The 17571-nt window shown below is 33.9% G+C and overlaps 1 protein-coding gene and 1 long non-coding RNA gene across 2 annotated transcripts in view; one reads left to right on the top strand and one right to left on the bottom strand.

The window, feature by feature from the left end:
• Positions 1 to 8834, top strand: part of LOC106685707 (uncharacterized) — a 10367-nt gene extending 1533 nt beyond the window's left edge. Inside the window, exons 2-3 of the long non-coding RNA XR_010843690.1 lie at positions 4460 to 4654; positions 8182 to 8834. This is a non-coding gene — a long non-coding RNA (uncharacterized lncRNA). The remainder of the gene's footprint in view (positions 1 to 4459; positions 4655 to 8181) is intronic.
• Positions 1 to 17571, bottom strand: part of LOC106685682 (uncharacterized) — a 127013-nt gene that overhangs the window by 98452 nt on the left and 10990 nt on the right. The gene's annotated exons all lie outside the window — the stretch shown is intronic.

Below are 17571 nucleotides of genomic sequence, written 5' to 3'. Positions count from 1 at the left end.
TATCAGCTGTATAACTCAGTTGATCGAGTAGATTTATAGAATATCATAAAATGTATATACAGATGAGCTGGACTCAATAAAAGTCACTCTTTGAGTAGCAACTGAGTTGGTCATTTCTCTCTCCCTTTTCTCTTTTTTAGTCTTTGTGTTCTCAAATGTTTAATGGATGCCCAAACTAAGGAACATTAGATACCAGAGTAATTTTTGTTTTCAAGAAAATTTTTTTTTGTTGTTTTCTAATCTTCCACTTTTTTTTTTCTCTCATTTTTTTAAATAATGACTGTCAATAGGATCATCAGACAAGCGGTCTTGAACCTGGAATATTTAAATCCAAATGGAGTCCAGAACGCACCTCACATGGAGGGGAATCCTCCAGTCCTGGAGATTGCTCCACTACCGGAAGTCTCTGTAGCGGAAGCTCACGCCACAACACTGGAAAGGATAAAGACTTGAGGAAAGCCGTTTCTGACCTAGAACGGTTCACTGGGGAACCGGGAGAACTGAAATACTTCATAAAAGGAGTGACTGACTAATAAGTCGAATTGAAGCGTAGTCTATCGAAAATCTACTCGAAGATTCGGAGGTATTAGAAGCGTCTGCAGGGTGAAAAGAAGTATCCTCAATCAGATTCAAACTGATGAGGAGACACTCTGCAGCGTGATCAAGGCGAGATTGAAAAAGGCGTTTGGAGGCGGACGGTGGGCCCCTGAAGATTACATATTTATGATGATTAGAGAGACCAAGAAACTCTAGAAAGAAAGTCTAAAGGGCAGTATGCCGCGGAGCTCAGAATCGACGATAAACTCAGCGAGATGATGGAGGCAATCCAGGTATAGGTTCGGATGCAATTCCGATCCAACGTAAACATGTACTAAAGGTTCAGTTGGCAAAAGAGCTGGGGAAGAAGGAGGGAATGGCGAGAGAACGCTCTGTCATAGACTTTGTTCAGGAGCTAATAGACACAAGTGCCCGGGAACAGGAGGCGCGAATGGAAGTAGGAGAGTCAGGGTGGACTAAGATTAGAAACAATCGGTCTAGAACAACTCCGCTCCCCTTAAAAAGAAGAGAGTACAAGGACAGCGGTAGGGAGAAACACAGAACAGGGGCAGAAGACCATGGGAAGCAAAGCAGCAGAGTACTGTAGCCGGCGAGAAGACTGCCACGGATGCGGCTAAATTGGGCACCTGGTGGCCCAGTGTTTTTAGTACGGAAACGAGGGACACATTCCGAGACAATGTTCCTATGTGTATCGTAGGCAGAGATCGGACCAAGTGAAACCGATAGAGGTTAACGCCCAGATTCTGAGTCGGAGGAGAGTGCCTCAGAGAAGAAACGAGTCAACAGCTGTGTCAGATGCCTTAGAGACTGAAGCAGAAGGAAGGGAACTGGGAAGAGGACAGCGAAGAAGGAGGAACATGTGGAGGTGGATGATGATGACCGAAGATGAAGAAAGGACCGGAGGAGAGATTTAAGATGCTTACCGACAGAGAGGCGACCGCACCTTGGTGAGCAACAATGTGAAGAAAGGGACTGGCGGTCTGCCTATTATTTGAGTAAGAGGTAGAGTCAGATGCCTCGTTGATACTGGGAGCTCTATTATCCCATCCCGAGAAGGACTTGAGAAATTGAGTGGTGGAGAGGGGGCACTCCGGGTTGAGGGATGTAAATGCTAATTAGTTACTCTGGGTGGACCCTACAGCTTAGATGGGGAGATAAAAATGTAATTAGATGAATGGGGTGGTAAGGACAAGAATTTAATAGTCCATGTGGTGGGAGAAATGCCTAAAGATTACCAAGTGATCATAGGTTGTGATTTACCAGAGAAAGTGGGGGCACTAGTGGGAAATAATAGGGGACGGTGGAAAATTAGAATCGGTGGAAGAAAGTTCCAGCGGCTGGTAGAGAACTCTAGGACGCGAGTAGGGGTAATGACGCAGGTAGAAAGTTGGAAAAACACCATCATGAACGAGTATGACGTTATTTTTTTCAATGAAGGAGAGGTATTGGGTGCCACAGGAAGAAGGGTTCACAAAATTCCGCTTGAGCAGGCCAGGGTGACATTTATAAAGGAGCGATGGCAGGCACTCCGAAAGCATATTCGAGACGTGATAGAGAACCTCAAGATGCAAGGGAGGATCATGGACAGCACATCACCTTATAATAATCCATTGTGGGTAGTGAGAAAGAAGAATGCTTAAGATTATCGTAAACCGAATGAAAATACTATCGATGAAAGATACCCAATCCCTAGATTTGAGGATATTCTGGATAGATTAGGCGGAGCAGCAATTTTTAGCACCCCTAGACCTCAAGCTTCTCACGACGACAGTATTATCATTATGAGGGCCTGGAGTATTGCCACCTCGTCTGCCAATGTTGTGCGCAATTTTTTATTTTTTTATTTTCAATCCCAGCATATAAGTGTAATAGGAGACATTCTAGTGATAAAGTAGTTTTTTTTTTTTTTTGTGTGTGTCTTCTTTACTTCACCATTGAGGTTTTTATTGTAAATAATTCTTTTTTATGTTATATGTTATCTTATATTACATACTTTTTTGTGTTATTTTTTATGCTTTATTTCTGTTTCTAATTGCTATTTTCTCTTCTATTGTTTTAAAGATAAATGTGAGTTTTATTTAATCACTATCATTGTATTTTTATATATCTCTTTCTTTTGTATTTAAATGAATTTAGGAGGAATGTTCGTAAACTGGCGTAAAATAGCGTTTTCCTTCTCACTTGCTGGGCATTCACCTCCATTGGCTCCTCTTGGTCTGCGTCTCTTCCTTTATAAATATAGGGGCATTGCTTAGTGATATGCCCCTCATTGCCGCATTCAAAGCATCTCGTGCGCGGGCCATGCGCCACTAAATGTTCAATCTTTCTGCAACTGTGGCACTTCAGGTCCTCCTGCCGACAATTGTTTCTGGGTTTCGCTTAATTCCTTCTATTTTCTTGGTAATTAGCTCTCTCTCTTCTACCATCTTCGTGTTCTCTCCTTCTCCTAGGGTTGGACATGTTTCTTGGCTGTTGATATTCTATCCGGGTCCCGGGGTGGAATTCTCTTCTACTTTTATTCGGGCCTCCACCTTTCTAGTGCTTGTACTCATGAGATCTTGAGTACATTCCAAAAACGAGCGCTCTCTCGGAAATCATCCTTCTTCCCCACCTCTTTTGCCAATTAAACCTTTAGTACCATGGATATGAATTGTTTCTATCATCTGTTGTTGCATGCCAGGAGTTCCATGGCATACTGCCCACTAGACTGTTTCCGTTTCTTTTTCTGTCTAATAATGGAGGATAAATCATAAATGGAGGACATAAGGGGCCCACCGTCCACCTCCGAACGACTTCTTTAATCTCTCCTTGATAACTCTCCAAAGGGTCTCTTCGTCTGCCTGAATATGATTGAGGATGCTCCTCTTCACTTTGCAGACGACCGCATCTTCGCTATCAAGTAGATTTTCGATAGACATTGATTCAATTCGGCTTATTAGTCGGTCACCCCCTTTGATGAAGTGGCTCAGTTCTCCCGTACCCCCTGTAAACCGTTCCAGGTCGAAAATGGCCTTCCTTAAGTCTTGGGCGGGTTGCCGTGTGTGCTTTTATCCTGTGTTGTGGCATGGGATTCCGCTACAGAGACTTCCGTTAGTTGAGCAATCTCCGGAGGTGGAGGATTCACCGCCATGGGAGGAGCGTTCTCGACCCCATTTTGATTTAAAGCTTCCAGGCTCAAGACTGCTTGTCTGACGATCCCGTTCTCTCATTTAAAAAAAAATAATGGAAGATAAGAAAACTAAAATAAAAATTTTTCTTGAGAATAAAAATTACTCCCGTATCTAAAGTTCCCGGTTTACGGCCCCAGTTAAACGTTTCAGAACACCAAGTCTAAATTATCAGAGAGAAATTATCAATTCAACACTTGCTACTTAAACACTAACTTTATTTTATTTTATTTTTTTCCGATCCCTCTAAAACTGAAAAGAAAAAGTGAATTAGTGAGTGCTTTACTGTGAAAAAAGGAATAAATCGTGTTGGGTAATACCTTTTACTTCCTTTGGTATTTTAAGGTTACCTGTAATGTTTATTTGTTACTTATGTAATATTTTTAAAATCCGGAGGTGAGGGGCCTCCTCGTGTTGTAACTAACTGTATTTAAGTCCAGTTCGTTTATATATACATTTGAATCAGGTGATCTACTCGATCAGCTGATATGAGTTGTACAGCTGATTGTAACTTTTATATATACAGATATTGGAACCATAGTTGATATACGTGCTTATGGGATTGTAAATTATTCTATATCCTAACTATTAAATTATAGTTTATATTATATATTATCTTGTTATTTAGTACTTCTTAGAACTTCGAGTACTTTAAAAAAAAAAACTGTAACTTTACAAAACTCAAAGAAACGTTTTAAAAAATATGATTTTATAACCTAGCATTTGTTTTACAGGTTTCTCAATGAGTGCTTCATTTCCAGAAGATTCTGATTTAGAAGTTAATAATAAATTTATAGACATTCGTCGTGTCTTTAAACGATTCCATACAATTTACCCTGTCCTAGGTCCAAGGATATGCAGAATGTTGAATATTGTTAGAAATATTTGGCAAAACTTTAAACCAGACAAGGCGATGAAGACACCGGGATGTAATAAAATAATTTGATAATTGATCATATCTTTAAGTATTGAAAATAATGTGAATTGTACTTATTAAGTAATCTTTAAAACATACTTTCCAAAGTTAAATTAGCTACAGTGGGTAAAATAATTATTTGTGCACTTAGTGTTTCTGGGAAAAAATATGTTTATTAACTTCTTGTGCTTAAATTAAGCGGTTATTATGATAAAAAGTTATATTTCATATTAATTTTTGTAAGTGAAAAAATTATAAAAGCAACAGAGTCTTAGCTAGGTGGTAGTGATGTGACCCCACCAAGGGCGCTAGTATAAAGAAGGCACAAAATTTACCATAAAAAATTTCCTTTTTTATATACTGGGGCAATTTATATTCACATTAATGGAAAAACTATTTCAGGTTATTAAAAATTACTGCACGTGTTTTATGTTAAAACAATGAGCAATTTTACAGAAATTGTTCAGAACCTCTGGTATTGGAGAGCGCTGATATTTCAAACTCGCCTTGCAGGCGTGAAAATCATTCTACCAAGTAACCAACTTTCTTATTTATTTTACAAGCAAATTTCCGACAGTTGCCCTAATAATAAACTATCAATTTTTTTAAAATTTATAGTTTTTAACTAATGACATAATCCATTAACCAAATACAAAATGAGCTAAATGGTCAATAGCAAAAACATTTCAGCATATTGATAGTAAATTAACAGAATCAAGTTCTACCAACATAGGATTTTGGTAGTTCCCGACAGTATTGGGTTCACCCAAATGAATGCAAACGAACCAAATTCATTCTGTATAAATTCATTATTTCCCGAAAAAAGAAATTCAAAATTTTTTGGTCGGATAGAAAGAAATTTGTTTGTAAGTAGAAAGGTAAAAACTCCGTATCGAAAAATTTGAAGGCAACCGTTAAGCACGGCGGGAGTAAAATCCAATTCTCTCGACAAAACTACTTGCTCAGTCTTGAAATTACTCGTTTTACTCAACAAATCCCAGCGACTATTACCCAATTTAAGGGAATCAGTGACTTCGTTAAAACTGCAACTGTACAAATGTTATAATCATGATTGTACTGTTGAACTAGCTCTAACGTGATAGTTGATAGTACATATAATATCAGTGAAGTAACTGCCACAATGAAATGTCACACAGTTTCGGTCACAGCAGTAATAGTCGCAGCCATTGTCAAGGTGTAATGTTCCATAGTTGCAATCACACTAACATTTACTCTCTTGACAGTACTGTCATCCAAGGCCGGACATGGTAGTTTAACTAACAAGCCAGTGAACTAACAGTTGCATTGACATGTTTAACTGTCAGATGCAGACGCCTTGACAGTAAATTGATACAACAAATCAAACTTATCAATGTAATGGCGATAGGCGGGATAACATTGTTCTTGTATATTGTTTTGATTTTTTCTGAGCTTGTATATGTAGATATATGTTAAGCAATAAAAACAAAAAGGTACAAAGTCACTCAGTGACCTAATTACTACTTAATAAACTACGTCGTTTATATTAAAGAATATAACAGATGAAAATAACGGAATCTCATACGAATGATATATATAATTTTCATTAGATTAAAGGTCTACTTGTATAATAATTAAGACAAGAAAGGTATCCTACATGTTACGGTCCTAATCAATATTATGTTTTGTATAACTAAATTACCAAACGGAAGGCTAGTCTTCCAATATAACTTCCATTTTATAGGTTGAGTCATAAGTAACTTCTGTATTTTTATCACACATTTATTTTGCTTTTTAATAACAAAATTATATAATATCACCATTATTATCTATAAGCTCCTTCTATCTTCCTGGCAGTTTATCAATTCCTTCCAAGTAAAATGTGGTTGGTTTGGACTGGAAGAACGTTACGACAGCCTGCCTGACTTGCTCTTTAGGATTGAAGGTTTATCCATTCAAAACGTTTTGTAAGGACAAAACCCAACAGAAAATGTTGTAGTCTGTCGGGGCACAGTCCAGGGAGTAAGGTGGATGTGGTAAAACAGAGGATGCAAGCTACAAAATACCTTACACCCTTGCTGTATTTGGTCCTGCATTCTCGTGAAAAAAAGGACGTTTTTCAAGGAGTTTCTCTTGAACTCTTTACAATTGCTGAACGTATTTATCTGCACTAATTGTAACATTTGACTACAACTACTCGTGGTGAATTATTTCTTGACAATCCCACCATATACACGACAAACTCTTTTTTGCCATAGATGTTTGCTTTCGGATCTGGTAAGAGTGGTTGATCCTTATCAAGCTATTGTCTTTTGCGGATGATATATGCGGACGATATCAAGCTATTGTCTTTTGCGGACGATTGATATTGTCATAGTTGTGCCCGTTTCAATCCTGTTTCAAAAAGGCTCAATTTTTCCCTTCGAGAGCAGTCTTGTGGTGATTGACTGCTCTTTATTCTTACTTATTATCCTCTTTATTCCGCTCATTGAGATTGCGAGGTACCCATACTCCTAACTTGCTGACTTTCTCTAATCTCTCCAGATAGCGGTTAACAATCGATTGTGATCTGGTCAACCTTTCTGCTATACCTCTTATTGATTGTGCTGGATTTTGCTCCAATGTTCCCTTTAAAAGGTTGTCGTCAAAGTCGGAAGGTTGTCCTGCCCTCGTCTATTACCTTCCACCAACCAGTTTTCAACCGTCCAATCAGTTATTAGTCTTTCACCATGCGCATTGCATATTTTTTCACCAAAGCACTATTGCCTAGTTTAAATTCCCAAACCATGACATAACGAATACCCTATGAGGTGGCAGGGTAGAAAGGGCCCCAGAAACACTATCAATATTACCCTTCCTTAAGTCCTTTCTTCTCTCACCCATCTCCTTTTCCCCTCTCCCTCGTTCGTTTTCGTTCTTTTCTTTCGTTCCTTATTATTTTTACTTTATTTATCTAATTATTCACAACTAATCATCTGGCGGAGGCCCCTCACCTCTAGGTATTATAGTAAGAGGTGCATCTCTGAGGTAAGCATCTCAATACATAGATATGTACTTCACTAAAACCTCCAAGTACCCACGGTAGAAAAAGGTACTCAATTTGAATTATATTTCACCTTCATGTAATGCATTTACTAATTCATGTTTATTTCTGTTATAGAGGAATCGGAAAAAAAAAAAAGAATGTGCTTTCTAACCCTCCGTTTCAGAGTTACAAAAAAACAGTTTAATGTAAGGTGTATCACACAAAACAGTTGACTAACTGAAGCCTCGTCTATACAGAGAAATCAGAAACATCTAGATATGATATAGCGGATAAATAAGAACAATAGATAGATCCATTCTTAGCTGCATCGGAAGCTACTTATGACTCGCTCTGAAACATAAAAACTAAAAAGTTTACTCATCAAAAAATAACATTTAATCAATAATTTTCATTTCCCTCCATTAATTTGGTATTATTGAACATTTATATGTAACTTATATAATTTTTAAAAATTTATATAATACAGTTTATTAAAAATATATTGCTACCAACCATGGTCCTGTCTTTCTTTTCAGTCGGTGGTATGCTAGACATATTGGAACCCAACGATTTCCAGAAGCAATGCTTGGAATGGACGAACGACGCATGTACGGTTATGAATTCTACTGGAATTGACTTTTCAGAAAGGTTAAAGATGGTTCTAAATTTGAAGAAAAAGTTAATAGATTTGGTGCGTAAATTCTAAACAGACCAATAATTTTCACCCCTACGCTAAATTAAATTCGAAAATATTATTTTTTTGATCATGTTAACTAGTCAGTGAAAATTCCGAATTTAATTTAAAATTCAACAATTGAGGAGGTGGATGCCTTGTAGTTATGCCTAACGTTTCCTTTGTTAAATTTATCTTGAACTTTTAAAATTCGTGTTGTTAAAGTTCATAGCAAGATCAAGAGCATATTTTTTTTTTCCTGTTTCATAGAACAGTCAAAATTAACTCCAGTATTATCATATAGAATTTGAGAAGGGTTGTATTTTTGAAAATAAATGATAGTGAAGATAAAATTTCTTATACAAATCATACTTTGTTGGTCATTGCTTTGATGAGATAAAATGTTGAAATGTCAATATCTCAAATGATACATTTGTCGTACGGTCTCTACTTATTCGGACCTCCTCAAATATAAAATGAACACTTTGTTAATTGTGATGAATAAAAATATAAAATTTGCCATCTATAACAACTATTTATTGCCTATTCTTCCTACCTCTGAAGATCCTAAGAATTAAAACATACAATTGAATTTTGAGTATGTTTTTGTTCGTACATGACAACTGTGGTGATTCGGAAGGGGTGGCTAACACAATCCATAAAGTTGTAAAGTATTTGGATGTGTGACTACTCTCCAAAAGCATGTTCACGTTGTCTAACATTATAATGTCTACTCATGTTCTAAGACATTGTTATTTTTGTTATAAATTATATAAAAAATAACAATAATAATATAAGAAAGTATACATCTTGGTGGACTAGAAACTAGTAACTAACACATACAACCCGGGCCCTGTTTCATAATAAAGTACAAACTAATACTATTAGTCTTGTCGATTTAACTTAATACAATTACACTGACTTCTACAATAGAAACTTGTACTTTAGTACTTCTTAACTCCAGTAATATCACTTATAGTCATCCCTATTATGAAAAAAAATAAGTATTAGTGTCAGTAACACGTTGTTTCTATACCTGTACTATGAACCAATTCTATTAGCTTTCATTATGAAACAGAACCCTGGTGTCATAAACTTCTAAATATAGATCTAGACTAATAAATTGTAGAAGAATACTCGTTACGGATGGTTATAAATATGGCAAAGAGGTAGGTGTAAAAGGTAAAACGGATAGGTGAATTAAATATGGCATAGGTTAAGTATAGTGATATGTAAAAAGGTAAATATTAAGAAAATTAATAAAAATAACCAATAAACATCGGGGGAGGAGGGAACTACCTGTCTGATTGAAGAAGAGTTGAGAGATTCCTTGAAGAAGAGGTTGAAGAAGAGATTCCTATCTTATATTCTTTCAATCAAACAGGTAGCCCCCCCCCCCAAGTTTATTGGTTATTTTTATTAATTTTATTAATATTCTCCTTTTTACATATCACTATACCTCACCTATGCCATATTTAATTCACCTATCTCTTTGCCATATTTGTAACTATTTCTAACGAGTATTCTTCTACAATTTATTAGTCTAGATCTGTACTCAGAACTTTACCACACCTGGGCCCTGTTTCATAATGAAAGCTAATAGTATTAGTTCAAAATACAAGTATAGAAACAACGTGGCAATTACACTAATACTTATTGTTTTTCATAATAGGGATGACTGTTAGTGATATTACAGGAGTTAAAAAGTTCTGAAGTACAAGTTACTATTGTACAAGTCAGTGTAATTGTATAAAGTTAAATCGACAAGACTAATAGTATTAGTTTGTACTTTATTATGAAGCCCTGTTTGTATATATTAGTTACTAGTTTCTAATCCACCTAAATGTATACTTCGTTACATTATTATTATTTTTTATATACTTATAAAACGTATAAACAAATTTTTTTTATTTTAATGTTTTATCTTGTTTTTTTTCATTTAGCCCTGAAACTCTGTAAAGTGGGGCGAAACGTTGGTTAACAATAAATAGTTTTCTTTATAGATGCCTTTATTGACTGCCAACCGAACTATCTTCCTACAATATTCTTATTTATAAAATAATTAATGAAGTATGCGATATATAGTGCAGCATCCTCTAAGAAACTAATAAAATAACTAATGTTTCTTAAAAAAAAAATCCAAAGACTCCGTAGGGTCCACCAAACTAATCTGCAAGTCAAACATAAATTAAAAATTTAAGAATTAGTTGCTGATTCTCTCTGTTCTTGCAGCTAGTTCTCGCTTACCCTTAGAATAATACATTTTCAAAAAATAAATATTAAAATGAGCTAGCGATCGATCAAGCTTTGTTTCAACACAAAGTGTTTTCTAAAAACGATTTAAAACTGAAATCTCAAATATAAAAATAAACACTATCAAAAAACCAACTAAATGAACGAAATTAACCGAATATTCTGTTATATAGTTATAACAACTGACTAGAAACTTCCTCTACAGATCAAATAATTGGCAGATGGAAAATATAGAATACGTGTTATGGCCTTGAATTCGCTTCACCAAACAGTGCTATGCTATTGTAACATTGATATACAACGACTGAGCGTAATATTCATTTTGATGTATTTGTACATTTATTATTATTATTATTTTTTAAGTAACAATGATATTTTGATAGTTTAATCTCTTACAGAGCCAACAATACGAATTTCTTTGAAAATAACAATAGTAATAATGTTTTTGATTCATTGAAGACTTAAATTTTATGGTTTTCGAAAAACTTTTTTAACGCTGTAAAATGAGGTGTGATTCTGCCAATTTGCCTTTATGCTATTTCATTATCTACTGATATATTTATAATTTGCCTCTCAAAAATAAATCTGAATTCCAAGTTGTGGTATGTCCTTGGTAGAACAAAAAATAACAGAAAAGGAGAAGTACGATCTTGCTCCATGAAGTGAACTTATTGCAATGATAATTTGATAACATGAAAGCCAAAAAAGGCAATTAATTTTCTCTATAATACTTTAGATAGGAAGTTTATTTTTTATTTTATTATTTTTTTTTTTAGCTGGTGTTCATTAAAATATAATTATATAAATAAAAAAAATTCTTTATTCAGGTGATGAAACGATGGATTGTTAAAAAGCAAATGTAATAATCTTATTGATGATATTAGAGAAAAGTGGGTTTAATTTTGTCTACTATTGACAATTTTGTCAAAGTCGATAAACCAATAAATATTAATTATCCCGATAAAATGGAAAAAATCAAAAGACAATGTTTTAATTTTCTTGAAAAAATAATAGCCAACTTTTACGATGCTGATTTTTAAAGAGTTTATTTCCCGAACGTGCAATTGCAGTTAACAGTAAGCATATGGATATAAAAAATACTAGAAAAGAGAATAAAAAACACAATCCTTGTATTTATTTTTAGCATTATTCAATTTCACGATCAGCAACTTCAATTCTCATGTCTTCTTTTATATTTACTTTAAGATTTAGCCTGCGGGATGGGGCCTCCTTCGGAAATAATTGACTGTTTTCTCCCGTAATTAAATTTCAGGAGGAACATGAAAATAAACCAAACAAATATGAGATAACAAATGATAAGTGGAGAAAATGGTTGGAGGGTATGGGTGCGGTCAATAAAAAAAAAAAAGATAAACAAAAAATTATTTATTCCTGCCAACGTTTCGACCTGAATTTTAGGTCTTCACCAGGGCTATAACACAAAGAGAGGTAACAACAATCATTCAGAGAAACATAAAAATTAAATTAAATAATAAACCAACAAATTTGGGAAAAAACTGTTTTTTGACTGTTAGTTGACGTTTCGACCTCAATTTTAGGTCCTCATGAGGCCTAAAAAGCTGAGGTCGAAACGTCGGCACGATTCAATATTTTTTTGTTTATCTCTGTTTTTTTGCCGACGGTACCTCTCCCACCCCCCTCCGGACCATCTTTTCCACTTATTAATCTACATCTACAATAATAACATGAAGAAAAAAAAATCATAAAAACAGAAGAAAAGTGACGAGCTAACCAAGTGAACATAGAAATGATAAACATAGCAATGCAGTGTTGTCATATCCGCCACTGCCAGCGCTCGTAGTCACCCGTTATCTTCAAAATTATCTGAAGAGCGGACTAGACAAGATGCCCACTCTGTATAAAGAGAGAACAGTAACACTTGATTGGTCAAACGTACACTGGTAATAAAAAAATCCAACAGCTTTAATATCAAGGCTCCAGAGAACTGGTATTTACAGGATTCAATGTTGGCCTATTCTCGCCCCAAATGGTTCAATCTCACCTAATCTTGTGCGTGTCTTGAAGTTTTATCTTGGAGTACAAGGGGTCTTGAAAAATAAGAGCAACAATAAACAGACAAATTTTTAAACCTTTTTCCAAGTGATTAAAAAATGGTAAATTAACTAATCAATTAATGTACATCCTCTAAACTGAGAATTAAATGTGATGTTAGGATTTCAGCTCCAGGCAGTTTTTTATAAACAATGATAAATATTTTTTATCTGTATATTTTATAAACAAAAAACTTCAACATTATTCTTAAACGGTCACTTTAATATTTGCATTACGTAAACTGTAAAAAATTTACTACGTTTGCACATTCGAGATATGAAAAACGTTTGAAACACTGAAAAGAAATCGTATAGACATATGAAAAGATATTAATTGAAACACTGAACTCTTATCAGAAGACAAAAACATTAAATTTATCTCATGGTTTCAGAACGAATCAATTCAGATAGCCAGTTCAGCAATAAGTGATAAGAATAATTCATAATATTATTTATAACTTTGAAATAATTTTATTTAAAAAAATATAAGAAAAGCGTGAATCACAATTGTGTCATGCAATCTTGGCTTTTAATTGCATCCTTTCGAAGAAAATGACAAGCATACCACAATCATATTGTACGGTTGATTTATTCATTTCAATTGTGAAAGGTGAGGCTATAATTGAATTTTTTTTATAGTAATTAAATCAAACATGATTACTTTTTTTAATTAATTTCTTTATATTGAAAAAAAAATAATCAATGCATTACTTTAAAATGAAATGAGGAACTCTCCGTCGTTTCAAAGCATTTCATTATTTACTGGATCAACCTTAAATTTCTAATTTATTCAACCATTAACTTATAATTTTAAAACATAAAAACATGGCTTTAATCGGGCAAATACGAACTTGCAGACTTGAGTTTATGGCTTTATTATGCCACGAAAATAAATAGAACAATCCATAAAGGTCTTGATATCCCATTTGTTGCATACTCAGACCAGAAAACCAAAATGGCATTTCTTCGTTCCTTCATTTCTCACAGTGGCATCGATGGCAACGAGCTCGCAGACAAAGCTGCCAGAGAGGCACACACGGTCCCGCGTCGAAGCACCGCCGTTCTTATCATTTCAGAACTCAGTATACCTCTTAAAATAAAAATATCCGAAAGGTGATAGACCATGTAAGATGAAAGCTTTCCGAGTAAATTAAAAGATTAGTAAAACCATGGTCGACATCCTACCACACTGCCGCAGGAAGGAAGTTGTCTTACCGCTTAACTGTAACTTTTACTGTCGTCACGCACTCCCACCTGGTCAAAAAGCTCCCATCTTCAACGGAACAATATTCTCAATCCATTCTCACGACTAAACATATTTTTGAAAAATGAACTCACTATTTACCAAAAATAAGCAGAATAGGACTGACCCCAAATTTATCTGAAGCTCTCACCGATGAGGAAGCCAAAGTTACTTTGGTATTTACATTTTTAAAAGCGCATTGCCTTCTTTCCAAGTTATAGCCTTTATTTGATTTTGATTTTTTATTTTATTATATTACTAGTTGACCCGGCAATGCTTTGCTATTGCTATATTTGAGGATGTATATAGATTTAATAAACACGATTGATGGTCATAAATGTATATATTTAGTTAAATTAAACATATTGGTATACTTTATTATAATGATTTGGTAACATAAATTGATCCAATATATGTGATGACATTCGTTTTTATCATATCATTGGTATACGCTGTAAATTTGAGGATTATATTTAATGAATAAAATCAATAGTTTCTTAAAGTTTATTATATTTTTTAGTTAAAATTAAACATTTTGAAATACTTTATTATTATGTTTAGGTAACATAAATTGAACCAATACATGCTATAAAGTTACAATCATAATTATTTTTAAAAAAATATTAATAGCTTCAACATTACTCAACCAATCTACACCATACTTTGGAGTAGTTTATAATAATAATAATAATAATAATAATAATAATAAGTCAGATTAAGATTTAGTGACATATATAGTTTTGAAAATCACCATATCAACATCATACTAACTCAAACTTATGCAAGGTTAGCAATGCTATATCCTATCCTAAACAGAAATTCCAAACTAAAACCAGAAACAACTGTTCTTATATTTAAAACAATCCTCAGGCCACTGCTGATGTACGGCTGTGAAGTCTGGGGAGCGGCATCCTTCACGAAAAGGAAAAAACTACAATCTTTTCAAAATAAAGTCCTAAGAATCGCAGTTAATGCTCCTTGGTTCATAAGAAATAGCCAATTGCATCGCGAATTACAAGTGGAGTCAATAGAGGATTATATCAAAAAACGGTTCATAAAGTTCCTTTCCCAGTTCCCGACAGTTAAAGGAGCAGTGACCTACAACCTGGGAAACCCAACCTCAACCCGAAGACTGAAGTCCAGACTGCTGCATGACATTCTTTTATAAATTTTTAATAAATATAAAATTAATTCATAGCCACTAACTCTATTTACATATTATTATTATTCATTTTATTTATTCATTATTATTATTTCTTTATTTTTTCTTCTCTCTTCCCTTTTTCAAATTAACTTGTTTCTTTTTACTATTAGAAGACAATTGTTTGTTTTATTTAAGGGTACCAATATCATTATTTTTTGTTATTAATTTTATATTCCTGTTTTATTAAGAAGGATTACTCTATCTATTTTTTTTTCTTCTTTTAATAAGAACATTGTATATAGTTAGGGGTGTCATTTGTATGACTATACCCCCTCATAATCAACTGTTAAAAATATATATATAATATAAGTTATATCAACCATGTAAGGCCCACCAGGCCTATCTGGTATAAAAATAAAATAATAAAAAAAATATAGTTTTGAAACAAAACTCTCACTGTGCTGTATTATTACTATATCAAAACAGCTGAACCAAAGAGTGGTAAAATATTTTTTAGCAGTAAAAAAAGTCCACTAATTCATTTTAATTAAACTCTCAATATTCTTGAAAATATTTTTTCTTCGAGACTTAGGGGATTTCATTATCTTTAAACCTTCCCAAGGCGAAATGGAACATTTAGCAAAAAAACCCACGTAAATCGGTCCAGTGATAACAAAGTCTATCGAGGACAAAGATTCCACAGTTCTCTTTTATATATAGATATTTTTTTTAGTGTGCGTGAGTAAGTGGGTGTGTGTATCTTTATAATTATAATAATCCATAAGCTTTGATGACCTTATTAAAACGTTTACGTCTTTAAACAAAAAAAAAACAAACCGCATATTGTAATCGATAAGCAGTCAAACAAGGTTTCTCTCACTCACTCTAAGATTGTCACAGTGTATGAAACGCACTTTTTAACGTGGTATTATAATACATACAACTTATATCAACTAAGGCCAAGGCCAAATCGAGAATGGCTTGCCCAAAATAGGAGGCTGCTAAAGTGAGAAGCTTGGTGAGTCACCGAAGAATATGAATCAAGAGAATATTCGAGCACATCAACACTGTTGTTGCTCGTACGAGAATTCTGATATTCATAAGAGATTTTAAAGTTTTGTTTTATATACATTTTTAACGATAATGACGAACACGAAGTACCATATCTTGATTCCTTGGACATTTTTAAAATGCAAAGAAGTTATTTATTATCTTGCCTTGGAGGTTTGCTAATTTATTGTAAACCATACTTAATCTTTTACAAATGTATGTAACTTCATTCAATTCTGCTATCATCATTCGATGCTAGTTTATGGCGGAAGCCCTATCTGGACATACGAAGTAGGGATGGGACATCGATAAAAAAACATCGATGTTTTAAAACATCGATGTTCAATACTAAAACATCAATGTTAAAAAAACATCGACTAAAAAACATCGATGTTTTTTTAAAACCATTTCTGTAACATAAAGACAGTTCTGAAGACTACGCATGCTCCGGCCAGTTAGAGGTGGTTTTTCAATCAACCAATAGGACATGAAATCCAAAAAACCTCAATGTTTTAAAATATAGTTGCTTACAATAAATTACCCAAAAAACATCGATGTTTTTGAACAACTATTTCAGAAACATAAGGTCTGTGCGAACGATCACACATTCTACGGCCTGTCAATGGTAGGTTTTGGAAATAATAATCCGACATCGACAACAAAAAACGTTGATATTTTAAAAATATCATTGCTTACAATACATTACATTGCATTCTACATTGCTTTCTACGGCCTGTCAGAAGTGGTTTTGTTGTTGTTGTTGATTGTTGCTTAAAGGCGTAAAACCCTATGGTCATCAACGCCTAAAGAAGTGGTTTTTGAAACTAAGAATCTGACATCGACTACAAAAAAACATCGATGTTCTAAAATCTCGTTGGTTAAAATACATTACTCAAAATACATCGATGTTTTTGAACAACTATATCAGAAACATAAGGTCTGTTCCAACGATCCCGCGTCCTACGGCCTGTAAGAAGTGGTTTTTGAAACTAAGAATCCGACATCGACTGCAAAAAACATCGATGTTTTAAAATATCGTTACTAACAATGCATTACACAAAAACATCGATGTTTTTGAACAACTATTTCATATATATTAATTAATTGTAAGTAACGATATTTTAAAACATTGATGTTTTTTTTAGTCGATGTCGGATTCTTTGTTTCAAAAAGCACTTCTTACAGGCCGTAGAATGCGTGATCGTTGGAACAGATCTTATGTTATTCAAATGGATGTTCAAAAACATCGATGTTTTTTGGGTAATGTATTGTACGTAACGATATTTTAAAACATCGATGTTTTTTGTATTTGATATAGAGCGTGAAGGTTGGAGGTCCTTTATTATTCTACCACATTGTTGATAGGAATCTATTTATACTGTAAATTTTTGGTTTTCATTTAGTTACTTTTGGAAAAAAATTAAAAATTGGGACAAAACAACGATGTTTAGAAAACATCGGCTTAAAAACATCGATGTTTTGGGTAAAACA

The sequence above is a fragment of the Halyomorpha halys genome, unplaced genomic scaffold (assembly GCF_000696795.3).
Source record: "Halyomorpha halys isolate HHAL.00 unplaced genomic scaffold, Hhal_1.1 Scaffold725.1, whole genome shotgun sequence".
Classification (NCBI taxonomy): Eukaryota; Metazoa; Arthropoda; class Insecta; order Hemiptera; family Pentatomidae; genus Halyomorpha; species Halyomorpha halys.
This window is presented reverse-complemented; position numbering and strand designations above follow the sequence as displayed.